Source organism: Rhyacophila brunnea, unplaced genomic scaffold (genome assembly GCF_057557595.1).
Source record: "Rhyacophila brunnea isolate RB1 unplaced genomic scaffold, BYU_Rbru_1.0 scaffold_11, whole genome shotgun sequence".
NCBI classification, from domain to species: Eukaryota; Metazoa; Arthropoda; class Insecta; order Trichoptera; family Rhyacophilidae; genus Rhyacophila; species Rhyacophila brunnea.
The window spans coordinates 26,879,647-26,901,735 of NW_028232763.1; the positions used below are offsets into that span (position 1 = coordinate 26,879,647).

Here is a 22,089-nt window from a genome sequence, read left to right on the forward strand (position 1 = left end):
AAACTTTTCTGTGTGTAATTTGTAGCTTCTCTGCCAAATTTAATACGTTTGCTTAAGGCGATACTTCAGTGAAACGGCAAATAATTTTCAACTATAAGCGCGACGAAATTTTGGACTCGCTGGCACTCGGAGACCGAACGTCGAGGTGTAAATACGTCAATTTGTTTCGTGATGGGATATTAATTCTTAAATCGTATAAAGATGACTAAAAACGTTACCCATTTTCTTTAAAAAGAAAACATATCAATGAATATATTATTATTGTTACTAATAGAACAATAAACAGAAAATTAAATGGACGCATGTTAGCGATAACGCCCATTGAACGGAGCGGAGTGCGGCGATCGTGGCGCAGTCGGCACAAGAAGCGTAAATACATAACCATAATCACACACCTCTTGCCTCACATTACCTCTCACCTATGTAATAAGTGGCGCCGATCACATTTCGCCTCGTGTTTCTTTGCAAAGCAATAAAATTTATTAAATAATTGGTCGGCTCTAAATTTATTTTCACAATTATGTCATTGTGCTAGCGGAGTAACTTAATATTTGCAATAAGCGATGTAAGCACACGGTGTAGAATAACTTATAATATGCGGAATAAGCGCGCGCCTGTACGACAACGCTCCCAACAGCCGAGTAAATTAGAGACCGTCGCACCCCATTCGCTGGTCACATCCAATGTATTTTCGTTTTATTGTCGTGCTATGACGTCAAAAGACGCCGCACTGAACTCTGTGTGCGTTTAAATATAAGGCGCGCGAGGCGTTATGTTCGTCATACGCTGTGTATGCTCTATTGTATTCCTTAGTGGTTCATCGCCCAAATAGAAAAAAATGCGCGAGCGCCCCGCGCGCCCGATTGTATATGCTCGGCGCTTTAGATTTATATGACAATTTATATTTCGTTCGGCATGCGTCATTTGCACCCGCGACCCGCAATCCTCGCATCGCCTAGCCACGATCTTTTTAGACCATGCCTCAACTGAGGTAGGTATAGCCTTAAGTTGGAGAACGACAATAGAAGATTGTGATAAATCACTGCCTAGTCTAAAATAAATATAGAATACAATAAATTATTATTATAATTTAAATAATAACAGTTATTCCACTTTGGTGTACTGTTCCTTTGATATTATCTACTGTGAAAAATGAGCTTCTCAATTCAGTGTCGACTGTGATAGGTGGGTGAGCGATTCACCTACATAATAAAAACTATATAAACAATTCATCGCGAAGTGAAATTTCATTTTATCGTAAAAAAAAAGTTCATAAATCAACGAATAATGCGCTATACGTTTTTAACTCGCAGAAAGAATAAAGTTGAAATTGTCTGTCTTTTTGGGGCTGCATAAACTGAGGTATTATACTTAGACAGATATTAAATTTTCTTATTATATCTACCTACTCACTTATTTTTCATTAAGAACTAAAATGTCGGTATACGTTAGCGAAATTATTCTTTTTTTCAGCGGCGTGTTAAGAGTGACGTACCTACTGATTGCTTTTGAGGCCCCTGCGATTTTTTTACAAATCACAATACGTACTTACATACAAACAGCATTAGGTATACCTAACGTGACCATTGTTTCCTCAAAACGGGACATCTAGGTACTAATAAACTTTTAGGTAATAGTATGTATATTCAAGAAAACGCATATTTCTTTATAGTTTTTATTTATTGATGAAAAACAGGAATGAACACGATATACCTACATTTTTCTGAAAAACAAATTTATCTAAGTAGATGTATTTGAGTACCTTGGTATCAAAGTGGGACATACGCCACCTCCCACTAAATTCATGTTTTAATTGATTATGGTAGTGCAAGTGATACTCTTTTCAAAAAATCCACCAAAAGTATCAAAAACGGTAGTTTTCATAGAGATTTTTGAGTTTAAAGTTGGTATGTTATATGAAAAACGGTCACTTTTCACACATGTTTGTCAGTCTCCTGTAAAATTTTGTAAATGGCTTATGTCCCACTTTGATACCAAGGTACTCATTTGGTTTTGATTTCAAATAGGAATGAAATTCTTGGAAGGATTTCTTGACTTGAAATTGTTAGGTTAGGTTAGGTTCTACCGTGGACTGCTCTCTTTCTGAAAACGGGGACATTTCGGCGTCCCGAAGCTGTGCTTGAGGACAACGGGGTAGGCTACTTAAAAACGGGACGGTCCCGTTCAAAACGGGACGTATGGTCACGTTAGGTATACCAGCCGTCAAAAAAGAACCATACTTTGACCTTTTTTTATCAGTATTGGACCATTTAATATTTTATCTCGAGGTGCACAATACATTCAAATATTTGCAATATTTTAGCATTTATTTCCAGCGATTTTTTTTCGTAATTGTTGCCCCAGCGCATCTATTCTATACACAAGGCTGCTATCGGCGGCTATCGAGGGATGTATGTATTGAGGTATTATAATTGTTAAATAAGTTAGCCGTCTAAACCAGGGGTAGTCAACCTTTTCATACCTACCGCCCACTTTTGTATCTCTGTTAATAGTAAGATTTTCTAACCGCCCACCGGTTCCACAGTAATTGTGATTTATAAAGTAAGAAAGTAACTTCACTTTATAATATTTATAAAGCAGAGGAGCCAGCTGGCTCAGCTACTATAATGATAATTACTTATGAAATATACTTTATGTTAGATTTTCGCTTTTGTTTGTTTGGCAGAATAAATATTTATAAAACAACTTACTGAAGTGTTTTTAAAACCCCTACCGCCCACCATGAAAGCCGGAACGTCCACTAGTGGGCAGTAGGGACCAGGTTGACTACTCCTGGTCTAAACTGTCAAAACTGTCTATCTAGCTCTAAAATTTAACACAGCCAAGAGAGGTGCTGTTAAAACATAACACTTTTTGACAGTTCAGACGATTATTTTTTTACTATTATCTATCATGGCTTGGTTTTTGCAGTATTTAATTGCCTTATAAAAAAACTAACGAACACCATCTATAAATAATTGTAGACTTCGTTCAATAAAAATAAATACGTATGACTGACAAAGTTTAGTGAGCACTATTTATGTCGGAGCTTAGCAGCCTACTTCCACCCTTTGCCACCATTAGCCCATCTGCGCATCTATTCTATACACAAGCCTACTACCAGCGGCTATCGAGGGTAGTTTATCATATTTATGTATTGAGGAGGTTAATTGTAACAATTTAGACATGTCGCATCAGAATATTAAAAGACAATTTGTTTCGTGATTGCAACGGGGGTATTAATTCTTAAATCGTGTAAAGATGACTAAAAACGTTACCCATTTACTTGAAAAAAAAAACATGTCAATGAATATATTATTATTGTTACTAATAGAACAACAAACAGATCATTAAATAGACGCATGTTGGATTTATATGTCAAATTATATTTCGTTCGGCATGCGTCACTTGCACATGCGACCCGCAATCCGCGCATCGCTAGCCACGATCTTTTTAGACCATGCCTCAACTAGCCTTAAAGCAAACATTGGATGACCGGCGGCATATAGATTAAGCATAAAATACAAGTTTTTTGTTTTAATATCCCCTGTTCGTTGCTTGTCAATAATTAAGGTACTGTTGTGATCTTAATAAGTTGACAGTTATTTTCAGTCGATGCCTCATTTTTGATTTAATCATTAATTATATATGATTTTAAGTTATATAATAGTTTTGGATGTCGTTTATTTTTCCCAGAGGAAAATTATAATAATATTATTGCAATATATGTAAACGAAGAATCATTGCTATATATCTAGTTATAACGTGCGTGCGTTTACAATAATTCAGTGTGGTAAAGTAACCATTACATTATTATTTAAAGTTTATAGGTATTAGCTATTAATTTATATTTATTCAATTTATACTATGTTTTTTGTATACTTTTATCATTTTATGACAATTCAATAAATATTATCGATTATATTATTAACATAACTCGACATTCTATATTATGTACATATCGGTCGTAAACGTGTGATTGTTCATCATATTTATTTTAGTAGTTTTTCTTATAAGTATATTTATTTTTTTCTATTGGACACACATATTTATTTTAGATGCTCTGCTCTAACAAAAACTAGAATGAAAGGTATTTAAAAAGTACCTATTTATTGACATTAAATTATGAAAGTAAGATATGTTTATAATATCGATTTAATAGGTAACAGGCATGGTCATGACAAATTATCAAGTTAATTTGGTTTTTAAAAAGTAAATGTGATTTTTTTTAAATTATTTTAAAATATCAATGCCAAACATGAATAAACTCAATGATTTCAGATTTATTATTTAGAAAATATTATGTATGATTGTATGCGATTTCACCAGTGCCATCTACATGTTTATTAAATAATATCGAAATACGTATCTCAGAAACAAACCTCTGAAACGAATTTTATTATCTTCATTACGTATCCGGAAAATTAAAAGAAAATCAGTTTTAGTTTACAATATTTAACATAGATGCTTAGAAAAAAACAGATTTATGTTTATAAAATTATAAAGTTTGGTATTATTTTTATAATAACTTATTTTCAAGATATATGACGTATCCAATACATAATATTATATAACTTTACACTAAACGTATTCGAACCAAAATTATTATATTAGTTATTTTCAATAATATCTCTTTTATTTATGTGAATCAATTTTTATGTTCCTTACCTACTTAGTTCATTCACCTTCTCACGCTCCAGCAAAGGGCAAGGAGCAAATCACGGCATTTTCCTCGGTACAGCACTTCCTCCCGCGGTTTTTGCAATGTCAAACCTGTAGCGGGTATCAAAACTAGGGATTGCAATACCGGTGTTTCAAAACCAGTATCCCAGTATTTTTCCATCCCGAACTACCGGTTTTAAAAATCAGTTAATACCGATATATTCGGATTTGAAAGTGGAAACAAAATGTATCAATTGATGTTTCAGGTTTAACATGACTGTCTTTTTGTTAGGTTACGCGATATATGGTTTACTTCCGTCGCCCTTCAACGCCCTTGGATACCAGTAATGGCTGGTGTTATTAAATATTAATATTTTAAAGAGATTTATATATTATTGGTAGATACATCTGTTTTTTTCACATATATTTCACGAATACCGGTATTCAATAGGATATACCGGAATACCGGTATTAGTATTTTCATTCGGTATTGCAATCCCTACTTAGAACGTCCTTGTGGATTGTATCAACAGTTATAGTATCATTTTATTATAATTACAATTACGGCAATACTAATTTATTTGAAGACTGAATAAAATGAAGATGAGAGTCTAGTGATGCTAGAGAAGAGATTACGAAACATGCAATCAAATACAATTTGCTAAAAATTTACCTTGAAAGATGCTTTAATTAATACGTGTATATTACAATACATTAAAACGAAAAATTACTATTTTGTGGTTATAGTTTATTATTTATAATTTATTACATACTCATAATGTATCTAATGATTATTACAAACCATTGAAATTTCATGTTTAATTAATTATCTCGAAGGTATGTATAGAAGAGAATTTTAAATAATTGGTAGTCTTAATTAGTGTTTCTGTTATTTTTTGTTAAAAATGTTTAATTTGAAATTATTTTTTTATTTATAGTCAATCGAGCTTATCTGTAATGTATCACAATACTGGAGCGTAATAATACCTACGTATTGAATAATTAAAATATTTCATAAGGTAATTTTTCAATAAATTGTATTTAATTGAATGTATACAAATATACCATTTTAAATCGTCAGGTTTTCGAATTTAGAACTAAGCTCAGTAACACAGTATACAAACTGTTGAATGATATGTCAAATGTTGGCATGTGGCGCCCTCACTCAGCGGACAACTTATACTGATGGATATACAGTAATTCCGTCTCCTCCGTCGTCTCATACGTGAGGGTGGGGCAGGCCATGTAAGCTATTCAAGATGATAGAAACCAAACCACCAAAAATTTATACCTAAAGGAAATGGTATCCAAAAGACTTAGCCTGCGGTGGTTAGATTATGTAGAAAGCGACACATCATTCTTGACACTAAGGTAGCGAGGCAAGAGTATAGCAGTCATCGGGTGGTGGAGACGTTTCCTAAAGGCGGCCAAGAGCCACTTTAGGTTGCAGTTTCGATGATGATGATGATGATGATGATAATCGTAATTTAGTCACTATGTAGGTACCTATCCCTAGTAGTACTGCACTTCGCCTTAATAGAAAAATAAATATACATATATGACGCCAGGAAGAGTTATTCAATAATCTGTTCTGTTGACTAATTATTTCCATCAGTGTATATCAATTCAGAAAGTTATTGTAAAACAGAAATAAACTACCAGATGTCTTGCTGAGTTTATTAATTACTTAATCTATTATTTGTTAGAGACCAATTTGTCAGCACTGGTATTGAATGCAAAGCTATTCGGACGTCTGAAAGTTGACAGAAAGCGACGTCTGAAGTCGGGCGTCGCGGGGAAGAGGAAAGACGTGGCAAGTGCAAAGTGCAGTGCGACGCAAATGGTATGACATAGCAGAAGTAAAACTTTTACAGGGTTGAAATAGTTAAGAATTTGAAGGTAAACTGTCAATGAATTGATTGATTGTTTGATCGACTATGGTATACCATAATCAATCAAATGTGTAACTGTTTGTATCAGTCAGTGGTGCACACGTTTTTAAAACCAAGGGCCACTGTCCCAGTATTCATTAACAAAGTGGCATTTAATAACAATGTAAAAAATATACAATATATATGTACATATAATAAAACCGCAACATAATATATTTGTTTAATTAGTTGACGCCCACGAAATAAATATAACTATCCTAGAAACCTAACCTAGAAATAAACTATCAACACGATTCAAAATGCACGATGCAACAAAATGCACTGACAGAGTGCTGTGGTGGTGGTTAAAGCTTGCGATCGAGAAATAATCAGAAAAATATTTTTTCTGAAATCTGGGATTTCTCATTTCTCGAGAATTCTAGAAATTATGACTAGGATAACACAACAAAGTGCTACATGCACCCCACGAGGCAGCATTTGCTTACCACTGCTCTATACGGTAAGCCGTAGGCTTCTCAACAATTTTCGTTTCATGGCACATTATTTAAATCATGTAGCACAGTGAAGAATACTTGCTATTGTTTTCAAATTATTTAATTAATATCTGTTTAATATACTGTATTTCATGTGTAAAAATAATCTGGTGCAATTATTAGTAAGTAGTAACGGTTTGTTTGCAATGATATAGTAATATTATGAAGATTGAAGTATGAATGTATAAAAGTGACATGTCGACAGTCATTTATTTATTTATTTATTTATAAAAAAAGAGTATTACGGCATTACAGCTTTTGGCCAATGCGCCATAATACATAATACATACAAATATATAAAAAATATCTTAATTACAAATAACAACTAATATGACAAGAAAGTGGAAAAGACAGCATGTGTAAATATTAAAGAAATATGATAATATATACAATTATAAATTTATCCTATTTAAAACGTCTACAAACATTATATAATTAATAAAAAACAAATCAACCTTTATGGTGCCATCAAATAAGCTAATTGCACGATACACAGCATCATGAAACATAACATCTGTCCTGCGACGAGGTATCATGTTTAATAACAATTATTGTATTCATGATTGAATGAGCTACTCGTTATTCCTGATCAATGCCAACATGGAAAATGTATTTTTTTAAATTTCTTAGTAGTTAGTTACTATTAGGGATTCCATTCCTGGGATCCCGAACTATTTTCGATACCTATGAATCCCGGGATTGGCAAACATAATCCCGAAACTTTCGTGATTGAGTTTTTTTATCAATTTTTATGGAAAATAAAATAAAAGCGAAAATATAACAGAAAAAATACTTTTAATAACATACAAAATACATTAGAAATAAACAGAGTTTGAATGAAGTTTGATTTATTACCCATGTGTTGCCAATTCATTTTATTTTTTCACAAAAATTAATAAAACTGAAAAAGATTGAAAAAAACAATGATTCCCACTTTTAACAAAGTGATTCCACCATGTTTTTAATGCATTTGTCATTTTGTTATTATTATTGAACTTGTATTTGTTATCTTTTCATAAATAAATAAAACTGTTTTACTTTCACATTATTGTTTATACATATTACAATATTATTTACTCCATTAAACTTATGTATTTCCAAGATTGAACGTACACAATATTAACAATAAATGTCTTAAATAGTATAAATTATACTAAATTTATTTTTAACCGATTTTATTTTTCAATTTAAAGAAATAATTTACAATGCGAAAAATATAATTGCTTATCAGCAAATTATATCGTTTGCCCCCTGATATTAAATTTGAACCCTTGGGACATGTTTTGAAGGCGTTGGCTGAGTATACGTGATTTCCGTTCAATTGAGTACCTTAGATGGCGAATAAGCATACAAATCCAAATAACTAATTTAGTATGCAAGGGATTGGAGGAGATATTCCATATACTAGAAGATTAGAATATTAAGAGTTTTATGAATATTTGTTTATATATTATACTCATGGCCCCCACAAAGTGGGGACTGACAGCACTCTAGCCTGGGGGGCCGGGCTCAGGAAGGGCCCGGCGTGGCGAGTCGACCAGATAAGTGATATAAACACACATCACAAATAAAATTCTCTCTAATAGTAAAAAAAAAAGTCGCCTGCGGGGCTATTTTTCTTGAATAATGTTATTATTTAAAATTACGTGGTTCTACGATACAATTGTTAACTGTGTATCGTTACTCGACAACTACATAATTTAAATAGATGAATTCAAATATACAAAAAATACTTAATATAGGTACACATTAATTTTACCGCGTACGCCATTTGGAAAACGCTACTGTAGAGCATCACACTGCCTTTATCTTTAGCGATAGGTAGGGGGGCCGTCAAAGATCCTAGCTTGGGGGCCCGCTTCAGGATGTGGGACCCATGATTATACTTATAGGTATATATTATTTTACACAAATAATCACTGTTATTTCGTTTCACTCTTTTTATTTATATAATCTACAATTTAAAAAAAAAATACAATTTATTAAAGTATCATAGAACAGAGTGCATTTTAAGAAAATTGTCAAAATAAAAATATCATACTCGTATGAAGACTTCAAGACGTATTTGTTAATCTCTGTTCGGTTTAATATACTATTCAATGCATCTCTGTATAAAGTCAATGTGACACACAAATGTATTTAAGCCGAGTCGACTATAAAAATACGAATGGAAATGGTCTTATGCATCTATGACTAGAGTTAGTTGTATGTATTCTTTGCGTAACTTTGTTACCGCAAGGTGTATTGCAAGTATCGTCTATTGATAGGCAGCAGTATCTGATCGTAATCGCTGTTGGCCACTTACAAACACCGTCGGGTGAATTAATAATATAAGGTTATTAATTTAGCCGTAGTAAATTGGTGGATTATATGGATTTGGTGGAGACAGTTGTTATTTTATTGATGTTAAGGTTATTTATTCACGAATACCTAAAAAGGTATCGGGAAAAAGAAGCAAACTTAATTAAAAATCTATCGACGCATTTTTTAAATTTAAGTAACTCGATAATTTGAAAATCGATAATTTTCTTACACGCTGGCGTATTTCTTTGAGTTTTTATAGCAAAAGCTCTTTCAATGTGTTGCATGTAATAAACAAGTGATATAAAATAAGTCGATAAGAAAAATATCCGTGTGAAACATCACTTCGCTTAATGGTGAAAAATTTTCCATTTCAAGATTAAGGGACTAAGTAAGCAATTTTTATTTTATTTATTTATATTTATTTAGAAAATCACATGAGAAAACTATACGAAAATAGTACTGCTTGAATATAGAAGCAGTTTAATCAGTTTTACTATTAACTAATATACCATCTAAAATACGTGCGTACCACTCTAAAATAAAAACATTAAATGGAAAAAAATAACACTATTTTTTACAATTATTGTAAAATGGGCGTTTGTCAAAGTGGTTCATCCAATTATTACATATTATTTTATAATTATGTTTATCATTTAATTGCAAGTTTTTTCGAATATCACAAAGAAATAAATAATACAGCGTTTTAATATATGTTATGTTTAATTTGAAAAATGAACTTGAAAAACTTGATTTTTTTTTATATATATCGAATCGAGCTTCGATATTGTGACCAAGTAAGTGTACCTTTGAATTAACTAATGTATTTTTTTATTTAGTTAAGGTACCTACCTACATACATATTGGTTATTTTAAACTTAAATGCATATCATTAGTAAAATTTACCACAATTAAAAATGCATTGAATTGCATCTTTCGTATTATGTCGCTGAAGACCCTTAGTAATATTACGCTCCCCCTTAACAAAATACTACTATAATTTGTGTGAAAATGGCCATGACATAAATAAAATGATTTTTTTTCCAAACAATATGGTTTCAAAAAATATATGAAAAAATGAACGATTATGATCTGTACAAATGATGCGTTTTCTTAAGGAAATCTTTACATGTTGAATTTGGAAAACATCAACATAATATAATATGTAACACGGTACATAAGAAGAAGAAAACATTTCTATCAATGATCGTTTAACAATGTTCGTAAACAATTTGTTTATAATGTTAATTTTTGACGCACCGATGTATGTTGGTTTGAACTAGGTAGGCATTAGGATTCAAATGGTTTTCCCGGTAATTAATTGTTAAAGGAATGTGTTGAAATTGATTTTATTGTCGTATTGAATTAAAATTATTATAAATAATTTTAATTTATTTTATTATAAATGATTATCCTGTTACATATTCATATTAAGATCTCAATAAAATAATAATAAATCCTCCTCTTTTTATTCACAACACACACACACATATATATTATATATATAATATAACTCCATTTTACAATAGTATGGATATTATTATAAAAGAATGCAGGTAAACTTTATTAAAATCATAGATACACAATAGGTAATAACAATGAAAGAGTAAAACAAAATGACGATGGGAAAAGGTGTAATAATAATTAAATGATATAAGTACATAATAAATAGGTAGGTACTATTAATTAATATCCTGTCTCCATTAAAACTCTTGACTTTATTACTATAACTATGATAATATAGGTAATTTGTATACTTACTTAACAATTATTGTATGTGGTTTATTGGCATTCAACCTTGGGAAATTTATATTTTATAAATGGTCATAAGACCAAACAAAGTAATTGATTTCAAGTAGGTTGTAAAAATTTAATGGAGATGGGATTAACTTCATACAATCATATTAAAACCGCGATTCGAAAAATAAAAACAACATTGTCTCGCAAATAAAAAAATATATTTATAATATATAAATTATATTTCAGTATAGGTAGTATGTAGTAGGTAGTTTAGTTAGAGGTGATATTGAGCAGTAGTGAGTGATAGAGGTAGGCTGTTATGATTCGACATAAATAGTGCACACTAAACTTTATCAGTCATAGTTATTTGTTTTCATTGAACTAATAATTCAATTTGCAGATGGTGCGAGTTAGTTTTTAAAATTCAATTAAACCCTGCCTTAACCAACCATGATAGTTTATGTACCGATGCTATGGGTGATCCGAGAAAACTATTGCACATTTTTTCAGTTATACTTATTTGATTTCGTTATATTATATTACATAATATGGTGTTGGTTAGTTTTTCAAAATTCATTAAGCCCTGCCTAGACCAAACCATAATCGATAAAAAATATCTAAAATGATGTATGGTTTAATGGCAAAATTTTAGATGGCTTATAGATAAATGAATATTTTTGACTATTATCTACTATAACTTGGATTATGCAAGGTTTTTTTTAAATTAAAAATCTTACCATAACTATGAAAAACACTAACTATGAAAAACAAAGAAATATAAGCAATATTAGTAAAAGAGCAAATACACGGAACTACGCCGAAGCATAAAACAACGTCCTCCTAAAAACTCATGCGCACGTAGGTGGAATTTATCAATATCCGATTTGGTTGAACAGGTTAGTTCTTTCCCTTAGGAGAATTAATAAACAGCTGATGTTGCAGAATGATTTTTGTTATTTCTAATACCATGTTTTCCGTCAAGTAATAACAGATACATGTAACACATAAACCAATAATGCAACAATCGATATTGTCATATATGTGGGATGTTCTTTGTTCAGTGCAATGAATATCGACGTAATAGAATTCGTTATTAATGATTATTAATATATTATATTGGAATGTGGATCTTTAATAAATTATAAGTATATAGGTACTTATTGTTTATAAAAAAATGTTTTCATCAGGTATGCATCAGTAAGGGAAATTCGCGAATGAATTTTAATATATTCAATTTTGCATCTCGGGAAATAAAATAAATAGGTACCTATTTTGTTTCAATAAACGATTGATTATTTTGGTTCAACGTGCTCTTTATGCGAAATAATCTACTTACACGTGCACTATACAGTGTGCATTCTCAGTGTTGCGCTCATGACTTTGCCAATAACTATTACAGGGTTGTCTGTGCATTTCCTTTTTATGTTTTGTATTATTATTATTATTATTGCCGCGCTACTATCTATGATATTGGTTTTAAAAAATGTGGATACAAATAAATGGATCTTATAAATGCTTAAAACAATTATTATTAAAACAAATATTATACTTTTAATCGCAGTGAGTTTGATATATCCAATTTATTTCGGTATTTAGTTTTATTGTTAACCATAGCCGAAAATTCGACCTCACATAGATATGAGGTAGTAAAGAGGAGGAAGATTTTCATAGCTTCATCGAACAGGCAAGGATAATTATCAGCAACTGAGAGCCAGAATTTCGTTAACTGTTTACGATTGAAACTATTTTTCAGTGACGTATCTTCTGATAAATCAATGAGTTCTTCACTTGCTTTTGTTGACATACTAGTTGGTAAGTCGTCTTGAAATGGGTTACAAATCCAACGTAACGAATCAAGCCATCTGTAGTGCATTGGCAATTCAAATTATTATTATATTATCACAATATTTTCCGTAACTTAAGTTTATTTCAATTTTTAAGAATTATAAATAGCTGAATGAAATATCAAATTTATCACTTTCTATTTTTTTAAATTCATGTATACAGTGGCGAGGGCCCACTCAATACTCGCTCGCGACCCACTGGTGAGTCGCGACCCATAGTTTGGGAAACCATGATCTATACTTTAATATGTGATCAATCTTCATATTAAAATTAACAATGAATAATATCAGTATTGAGGAAATGTTTATATCTAAATTATCCTCGACATAATATGACTTAAACCAGTATAAAGTTAGGTTTACAGATATTATGATCAATTACTTATTTATTTGCCATGTAATTAATTTGTAAGAAAATTAAGCTATCAAAAACGAACAGTGTTTAAAATTTTGGTGCTTGGTAACCCTGTATTTTATCATCTCAATCAGTGGACGCATCGGTCTTTATTTATTTGCATAAATGTTACACAAATCAAATGGCAAACGTTGACCTTTATTGACAACCAATCATTTCAAGCAATTGATGAAAAAGTCTGATGACAATCAATTAATATATTATTATTGTTAGTCATTAGACTGGCAATTTACTACTTTAGAAGAATACAAATGATATAGAATTACCCTTATATTATTAAACTTGAATGAATTCACTAAAACTATAACTATAAAATAATCTATACCTATATAATGATTGAGACTTTCACGGTTGTTTGTTATCTTATTTATAGATTTATGGGTTTTCACCGTGTGTATTTTTTCCTTTTTTCCTCTGAGTTTCGGGTTCGTTGCAGAGGCCTTAAGAGATGTGAGTTATTCTGGAGTGTAATGTATAAATGCGAACGTCGCTCCAAGAATGTCATAAGGAATCCGATTAGCTAAGAGCAAACATGGGTCAATGTGCTATGTCAATTGCATGGCCCCTACATCCTGAAGCGGGCCCCCAGACTATGATCTTTGGCGGGCCTCTCTACCTATCGCTAAGGATAAAGGCAGTGCGACGCTCCACAGTAGCGTTTTCCAAATGGTGTACGCGGTAAAATTAATGTGCATATTTTTAGTGTTTTTTTTTATATTTTAATACATCCATTTGAAACATGGAATTGTCGAGTATCGATATATAAATAAAAATTGTATCGTACAAACACATAATTTGAAATAATAATATTAATGAAGAAAAATAGCTTTTTTTTACTATTAGAGAGAATTTGTGATGTGTATTTATATCACTTATCTGGTCGACTCGCCACGCCGGGCCCTTCCTGAGTCCAGGCCTCCACGCTAGAGCCCTGTCAGCCCCTCCTTTGTGGGGGCCATGGTCAATTGTGACGACCATGAGATAACGGATCAAACATCGGATTTCGCTGACAGTGCCGGAAGCCATGGCGTTTTTAACCGTAGCTCATCATCCTTAGTAATATTATTACCTCACGAAATGTCGAGGAAAGAAGAAAGAACAACACACGATGAAACCCCAGTAATCTATAATACGATAAATTGATGATTGGTAGAATTTAACGTTGAATGTGGAATTTGATCAATTTAACAAATAATTATGATATAATATATACTGCTAGGTATGGGTTTACGTAGGGATTCAGGGACATTAAGTATATTTCGCTTGACAAGTAGCAATTAATTACTAACAACATTATTTGTAAACCCACGCTTTGGCGCGAAAAAGGTAGCAACCCGTATTTAGAGGCGACGCTCAAGGCTCAAGGGTAGGTTACCGACTGGCCGTACCTACACTCGATCTTTCATCCGCCCAGAAACAGATAACGGTAACTTTCTTTTTGTTTGTTTCACTGTGAATCCTTGCCTAGCCTTGACTCATTTACCGTTACAATATTATCATTATATTCCCAACTCTGTCGATTGGAAGATTTTTGATAGGGGATTTAGACATATGATATTTGGTATCAATACATACATGTTTATTTTATCGTGCATTCACTATCGGAGGTCGGCTACCATCAGGGTGATTTTTGTTACCCGGAACAGTTCATTGGAGCTGTTCTTAATCCACGGAATGTGACGTCGTTCTCTGATACGTTTACCATTGATCCTTGGTTAACGAATTGAGTAATGTCGTACTTTTGACCTGCCATAATGTGGCTGAGATACTGTAGTTTTCTGGTTTTGATACTACGCAAAACTTCTCGGTCCGAGTTCACGTTTGAAAACGTCAACATTTTGTCACCCGGTCAGTCCATGAAATTTTAAGGGTGCGTCTACACTACCACATCTCGAAAGCCTCAACTCTCCGTGTCATCTCCCGGTTTAACACCCATATAACATAGAAAAGGAATAAGCGAACATAACATAAATTAGCTAATTATAGCGCATGGTTTTGATAACCATTCAAAGACAGTGATACTTTTAAGTAACCGTCTTGCGAAAACCGTAGATACGCGATAAATCGCCATCGAATGTTAACAAAACTAGTAGATACCAATCAGTTATGTTAACATGGTTTTTATTAATTGTGCGTTGATTGATTTTGTAGGTACATTCAGATAATAAAAATATACATATTTTTAAGATTCCCATGGTAAAGCGATCGAAGATGTTTAAATTAAATGTATTTATAATTATCTATGAAAATCAGGCGCGCAAGAGAGGGTTCGGGTCCAGACCCACCCAGTAATGAAAAATACAAAGTATTTAGGTGAATAGAATATCACTTGATTTTTGTCAGGACCTCATGACTGATAATAGTTACGCGGATGATTTTGACAACCCGTTGAAAACACCCTTCTCAACGGGTTGATTCCCCTCCTTTCGGGATTCTACGACACGCAAGGTGGTGTCAGCGGAACTCATGTATAAGTGCAATCATCTGACGCACCCTATGTTTGCTTTAATATTCTGATGCAGTATGTCTAAAAGATAAGACAGCGGGGACAACACACACGGACACTAACAATCCTAATAATTATGACCGTTGATCTACGCGCATTTGTTAACCACTCGTAGATGCGACAAGTTGCAATAACTCGTAGCTGATCACGATAGATTCAAAGTGCGGAGTGTCTGGGCATAGGAAATGTACCCGTTAACGTGTGTAGTAAGCGGAATAAATACAAAAGTCAGTGGATTTTGTTAACCCCGCCCCCTCCCGTTTCCTTAAAAATCATAAATAAATTATTGTGGATATTTTTTCGAAATGGACACCTCCATACCACTTTTTTGTGTGCGCGCCTTATGAAAGTACAGGTATGTTCTAGAATTTCGATGCTCTTGGAAGATTGTTAATTATTACATATGTATGTCAGCAAGCGCTTCCTTAGTAAGATGATAATATCAAGGGTCGAGTTATTATGATATGACGGTCACGGGAATCTGATTGGATAGCTTCCCACTCGTTGATTTGGCATGATTCATTTGATATTATTATTGTGCATTTATTTTTGAACGATTTGATGTAAAAATAATCTTAATTTCGAAGTCCGTCTGAAACGAAAAGATCTATCGAACGCTCGTAAAAGATGTTCCGTAGGTAAAACGTAAAGTTGACGTGATTTTTTTTAAATCAGATCTATAGCAACTTAAAAAAGTATTTTCAAAATAAGTCATTTAAGAAATAAATAATTACAAGATAAAAAGAACTTTTTATATATAACGTTTTTAATTTTTCTGTTGAATCATATAAACTTGACTTGACTAGCTTAAACTATCGAAAAAAATTGTACTTGATAGAAATAATACTGAAATGTTGATTTCCATAGTAACACACGTATATATTAATAATTTAGTTGCTAGGACCACCTCCTTAGCAACCAATAATCGTGGATTGGATTTCTTCCGAAATAACTTTTCATACAAAACGGAATTAACTGAAAATTAATTCAATTCTAATTAAAGATGGCTAAAAGTATTAAAATAATGCATTGGCATCGTGTTCTGATATATTCTAAAAGTTTCAAATGTCTAGCTAGTCGAAAAGTTAGTTAAAAATCGATTGCAAGATTTGTACTGGATAAACAACCACCGGACAAACAAGAATACGAGCTAAGAAAAACGTGGTAATAATAATATATACTGTACTAATCGCATAGCAATGCAACATACATAGTTATCTATCCATAGTTGATATTTTAATTGTAGGTCTTGTGTATCCATAAGGGATTTCTTAAAAATACCCGAACTTAAAATAAATATACATTGGTATCGAGACTCTTTTTGGATAATATCATTTTATTACCATTTACTTAGTGATCATTTGGTAATCATCACATGTTATAAGATATTGTTTCTACGAGATGTATTTTGTTTACTTGTTGAGCTTTTTCAATTATTTTATAAATTATAATGATTTTCTTTTCTTTTGATCATGTCTGATCATAATAGGATCATATATGGGCATCCACTGAGTGGAGATTTACATTAACAGATTTTTGTTTTTTATGAAAAATGGATGTTAGCCACTTGCTCAACCTATTAGGTCCATTCTGACTCCTAACAGAAATTAAAAAAAAAACAATATGTGTATTTGCCAGACCCAGGATTCGAAACTGTGACCCACAACATCATAAGCCGATTACCAAGAGTAAGTGTTATCGAATGTGGCCCCACTATGTTGAGTCTCCATAAGTCTGTCAATATAAAAGGGCCGAATAGACTGCGAAATATCTTTTTCTGATTTTCCGTCAAGTCAGGATTTCTGCCTTCACAGTAAAAATATATTTTTTTTAAACTCACACACGTGCATGCATCCTTCCACTAATTATGTGAAATTATTAAGCTTATCATTTATTTAAAATAATAAATATGTTTAATACCATATATTATTTTATAGATATAAAATGCAGTGACATCCCTAGACAAAGTGCCGCCCCAAAGCAGACTTAGCATCCGTAGCCCTTTCATTTTTAGTCTCAAATAGTATGCAAATTTGTTATGCACTTATTATCTATTTTTTCTACTATCTTAAACAGACAAGTACACAAAAAACTTTTTTAAAAACTACATACACAATATCTATTAATGATTACTGCATTTGCACGAAACCTTCCCTCCAACATCAGTGTCTTTACTCCTTAAGCACAAAAATTTGCCTGTGGGATATCTCGCCATTATCGTCCGATGTCGCATGTTCTAACTAAGCGACCGCATCGTCTGCTTCATGGAAAACCGCCATTGCTCTCAAAAGTTGTAATATTCTTATTCATTCCACCATTTTCCACACTTTATAATGTGCCCTCCCCAAGCAACGCATGACCTGCCTACCCCCACGGGTCGTCACTGATAAAATTAATCAATATTATACATTCCAATACTTCAACTCCTAAATTACCGTATAAATAGGCTTACCATACGTCCCGGTTTCAGACATTTTTCCCGGCGGCCCGGCCGGCTTGGCATTTTGTCCCGGCTGTTGTTCCCCGTATGAATGATTGTCAATAATAAATTATAAACACATCGATGTGCCCAATCTAGTAAAAGTTATTCAATACAATATTGCTGTGTCTACCAGGAAAGTCCGCATTTTCTCGATAATGAAACACATTTAGTCGGATGACCGAGGCCGCATGCAGGAGTCTACCCTACGGTACGGGCGCTACTGTACTGCAAATTAAACTTATTTAGCATTACTTAGGCTGCGCGCACACGGCAAAGCGAAGTTTCGGATTCATCCGCCAAACGACGTTTGCGTTTTGTTTGCGAGCCGATTGCGTTTTAAATGCGTGTCAAATGCGTCAATATTTCGACGATGTTGTCCACGAGAAAACACGGTTTTCAAGGGGATTCATAAACGCCTTTTTTTGAAACTGCACCCTGCTGCGAGAGTATTTATCTTTCATTACAGTGGCGTACAAGGGTAAATAAATCAATATAAAATCAGTACATAATATTTCATTATACCTACATTTATTTTCCCACTATTGCTTCTTTTGGAGCTGGACTGTTTTATATCGAAAGCGTTTTGAAAATTACCTATTATTATTATTATTGGTAAATAAAATTTATTAGGCCTTTCTGAACATAATTATGTGGTTAATCAGTAATATTTCTTAATACGCGCCCCCATAAATTTCAGCTTTCAAAAGTTCGGTCCTGGCCTAAATGGGAAGATTTAAAAGAACATGTGGTAGGTAGGATGGCACGTATTGTATGACATAATTAATTACTCCATTGCTTCAGTGGCGTTCATGCAATGTAGAGCAACAGATATAATTTAATTAAAATATTTTATAGATTTTACTGTAGCGGGTGAATAGATAAATTATCTAAATTTTGTTATCAATTAATCGCAAATAATATATTATAACACGAAAACAATAATTAATATAAATATACATGTACCTACACAAGTACACAGGAACATACCTATCGATAGTAGTAGGAAGGTATTCATTATTCTCACTTCAATATGTTATTATTGGCACCCGTTTCCATTTTAGTGTATCTATAGAAAATAAAAGTGTCAACTAATAAAAAAAAATAATTAAAGAAGTACATACTTACTACAAAATAAATAATAATGGTTTAGTTTACCTTATAGTTATGGCGAACCTTCACGCTTAAAAACAGATTAAATTTAATAAAAATATTTTATAGATTCGATACCTACATAAAGATTCTACAATCATAAAAAGGAGGCATGATTCTATTGAAGATACATACTTATTTAATATCGAATATAACCAAATGCACACCTACTTGTATTCTTCCCAAAAGAATGGTGTTATTTTAAATATGTATTTCATAATAATATGAATAGGTAGGTGGGTAATTCAATACGTATCTATAGGTACTTATATAAATATTTTCGGTATAGGTATATAGGTATTCATCAAAAATTATTTAAATTTGCATATTACGAACTATACCTTAACATTGTTTATTCGTTTTTTTTTATTAAGTGAGTAGTTACAGTTGGTGACATCTCTCATTAGTTAATATTATTAAACTCCCAACATATTGCACAACGAGAAAACTATTGTTTCCGAGAAATGACATTTTAATACGCTTACCTACCGAATGTATTAACCGTATTTACAACGGGTTTTTTTAGAAACACTGCAAATATTCAAATTATTCAAAATATTATGTTTTTATACTTCATCATTTACTTAGTAGGTACGAGTATCTAGGTAATAAGGTTTTTACCCTTTCTTCGTGTATTAAGTTATAATCTTTTTTTATTGTAGCTAGAATTTGATGTCAATGTGTATTTGCCATTGGCGAGTGCGCAAAATGCTGAAAGGCAAAAGCCTGATCGCAAAAAAATACTCAAGTGGAATAGTACAAAACTTAAATTAATTAGAATTTAAATTCAAACTCCATCAAGTACCCTCGGTTGATAGTATTAATCAGACAAAGTTTATGATGATACATACAAGGCTCAATAATAGGTAATTTTAAAAACGCTTTCGATATAAAATAGTCCAGTTCCAAAAGAAGCAATAGTGGGAAAATAAATCTAGGTACAGTGGCGAAGGGTGCAGGTAAGCTGTTAAGGTCCGCCATAAATAGTGCACATTAACCTTTTTCAGTCAATTGTATAGGTATGTTTTTTATTGAAATACGACTACAATTAACAGATGGTATTGGTTGGATTTTAAAAATCAATTAAGCCCTGTCTTACCATACCATAATAGTATTGGTATATTTTAGGCGATATGACAAAATTGTGCACATTTTTTCATTCTTACTTATTTTTTTAACTTTAGATTAAAAATACATATCACACATATTGTAAGTTAATTTTTTTAATTCATCAAGCTATGCCTAAACCAAACTGTAATAGATAAATTGTATTATCCTATCTATAAAATATCCAAATTTATGTTAGATTTCGTATTTTTTTTACTATTATATATTATGGCTTTCGGTCGATAGTATTGATGATGATGGTATATAATAGGCTCAACAATAGGTAATTTTCAAAACGCTTTCGATATAAAACAGTCCAGCTCCAAAAGAAGCAATAGTGGGAAAATAAATGTGGGTATAATGCAATATTATGTACTGATTTTATATTGATTTATTTACCCTTGTACGCCACTGTAATGAAAGATAAATACTCTCGCAGCAGGGTGCAGTTTCAAAAAAAGGCGTTTATGAATCACCTTGAAAACCGTGTTTTCTCTTGGACAGCATCGTCGAAATATTGACGCATTTGACACGCATTTAAAACGCAATCGGCTCGCAAACAAAACGCAAACGTCGTTTGGCGGATGAATCCGAAACTTCGCTTTGCCGTGTGCGCGCAGCCTAAGGCTTTAAACGACGTTTGCGTTTTGTTTGCGAGCCGATTGCGAGCCGATTGCGTTTTAAATGCGTGTCAAATGCGTCAATATTTCGACGATGCTGTCCAAGAGAAAACACGGTTTTCAAGGGGATTCATAAACGCCTTTTTTTGAAACTGCACCCTGCTGCGAAAGTATTTATCTTTCATTACAGTGGCGTACAAGGGTAAATAAATCAATATAAAATCAGTACATAATATTGCATTATACCTACATTTATTTTCCCACTATTGCTTCTTTTGGAGCTGAACTGTTTTATATCGAAAGCGTTTTGAAAATTACCTATTGTTGAGCCTATTATATACCATCATCATCAATACTATCGACCGAGGGTACTTGATGGAGTTTGAATTTAAATTCTAATTGATTTAAGTTTTGTACTATTATTATTTATTAATACAATAAAAAAAGATTATAAGTTAATACACGAAGAAAGGGTAAAAACCTTATTACCTAGATACCTACTAAGTAAAGGATTAAGTACAAAAACATAATATTTTGAATAATTTGAATATTTGCAGTATTCTAAAAACCTGTTGTAAATACTATTAATACATTCGGTAGGTAAGCAGTTTTACAAAATATAATAAAAAGTTGTGACACAGCACAGCTATGAGAAGAAGTATTTCACGAGAAGAAAGGCTCGCCATATCTATACGGTAAACTAAACTATTATTATTTATTTTGTAGTATGTACTTATTTAATTAATTTTTTTATTAGTTGACACTGTCATCTTCTATAGATACACTAAAATGGAAACGGGTACTAATAATGATATATTGAAGTGAGAATAATGAATAC

General features: G+C 32.2%; 1 protein-coding gene across 2 annotated transcripts in view; it reads left to right on the top strand.

Moving 5' to 3' along the window:
• Nucleotides 1-1,168: 1,168 nt before the first annotated feature.
• Nucleotides 1,169-22,089, top strand: part of Eaat2 (Excitatory amino acid transporter 2) — a 54,291-nt gene continuing 33,370 nt past the window's right edge. The window contains exon 1 of one of the 2 annotated variants that reach the window (XM_085960221.1): nucleotides 1,169-1,362. The gene's annotated coding sequence lies outside the window, so the exon portion shown is untranslated. Of the gene's footprint in view, nucleotides 1,363-1,594; nucleotides 1,613-22,089 lie in introns of those variants that run through there. The other variant, XM_085960222.1, reaches the window with a different exon arrangement.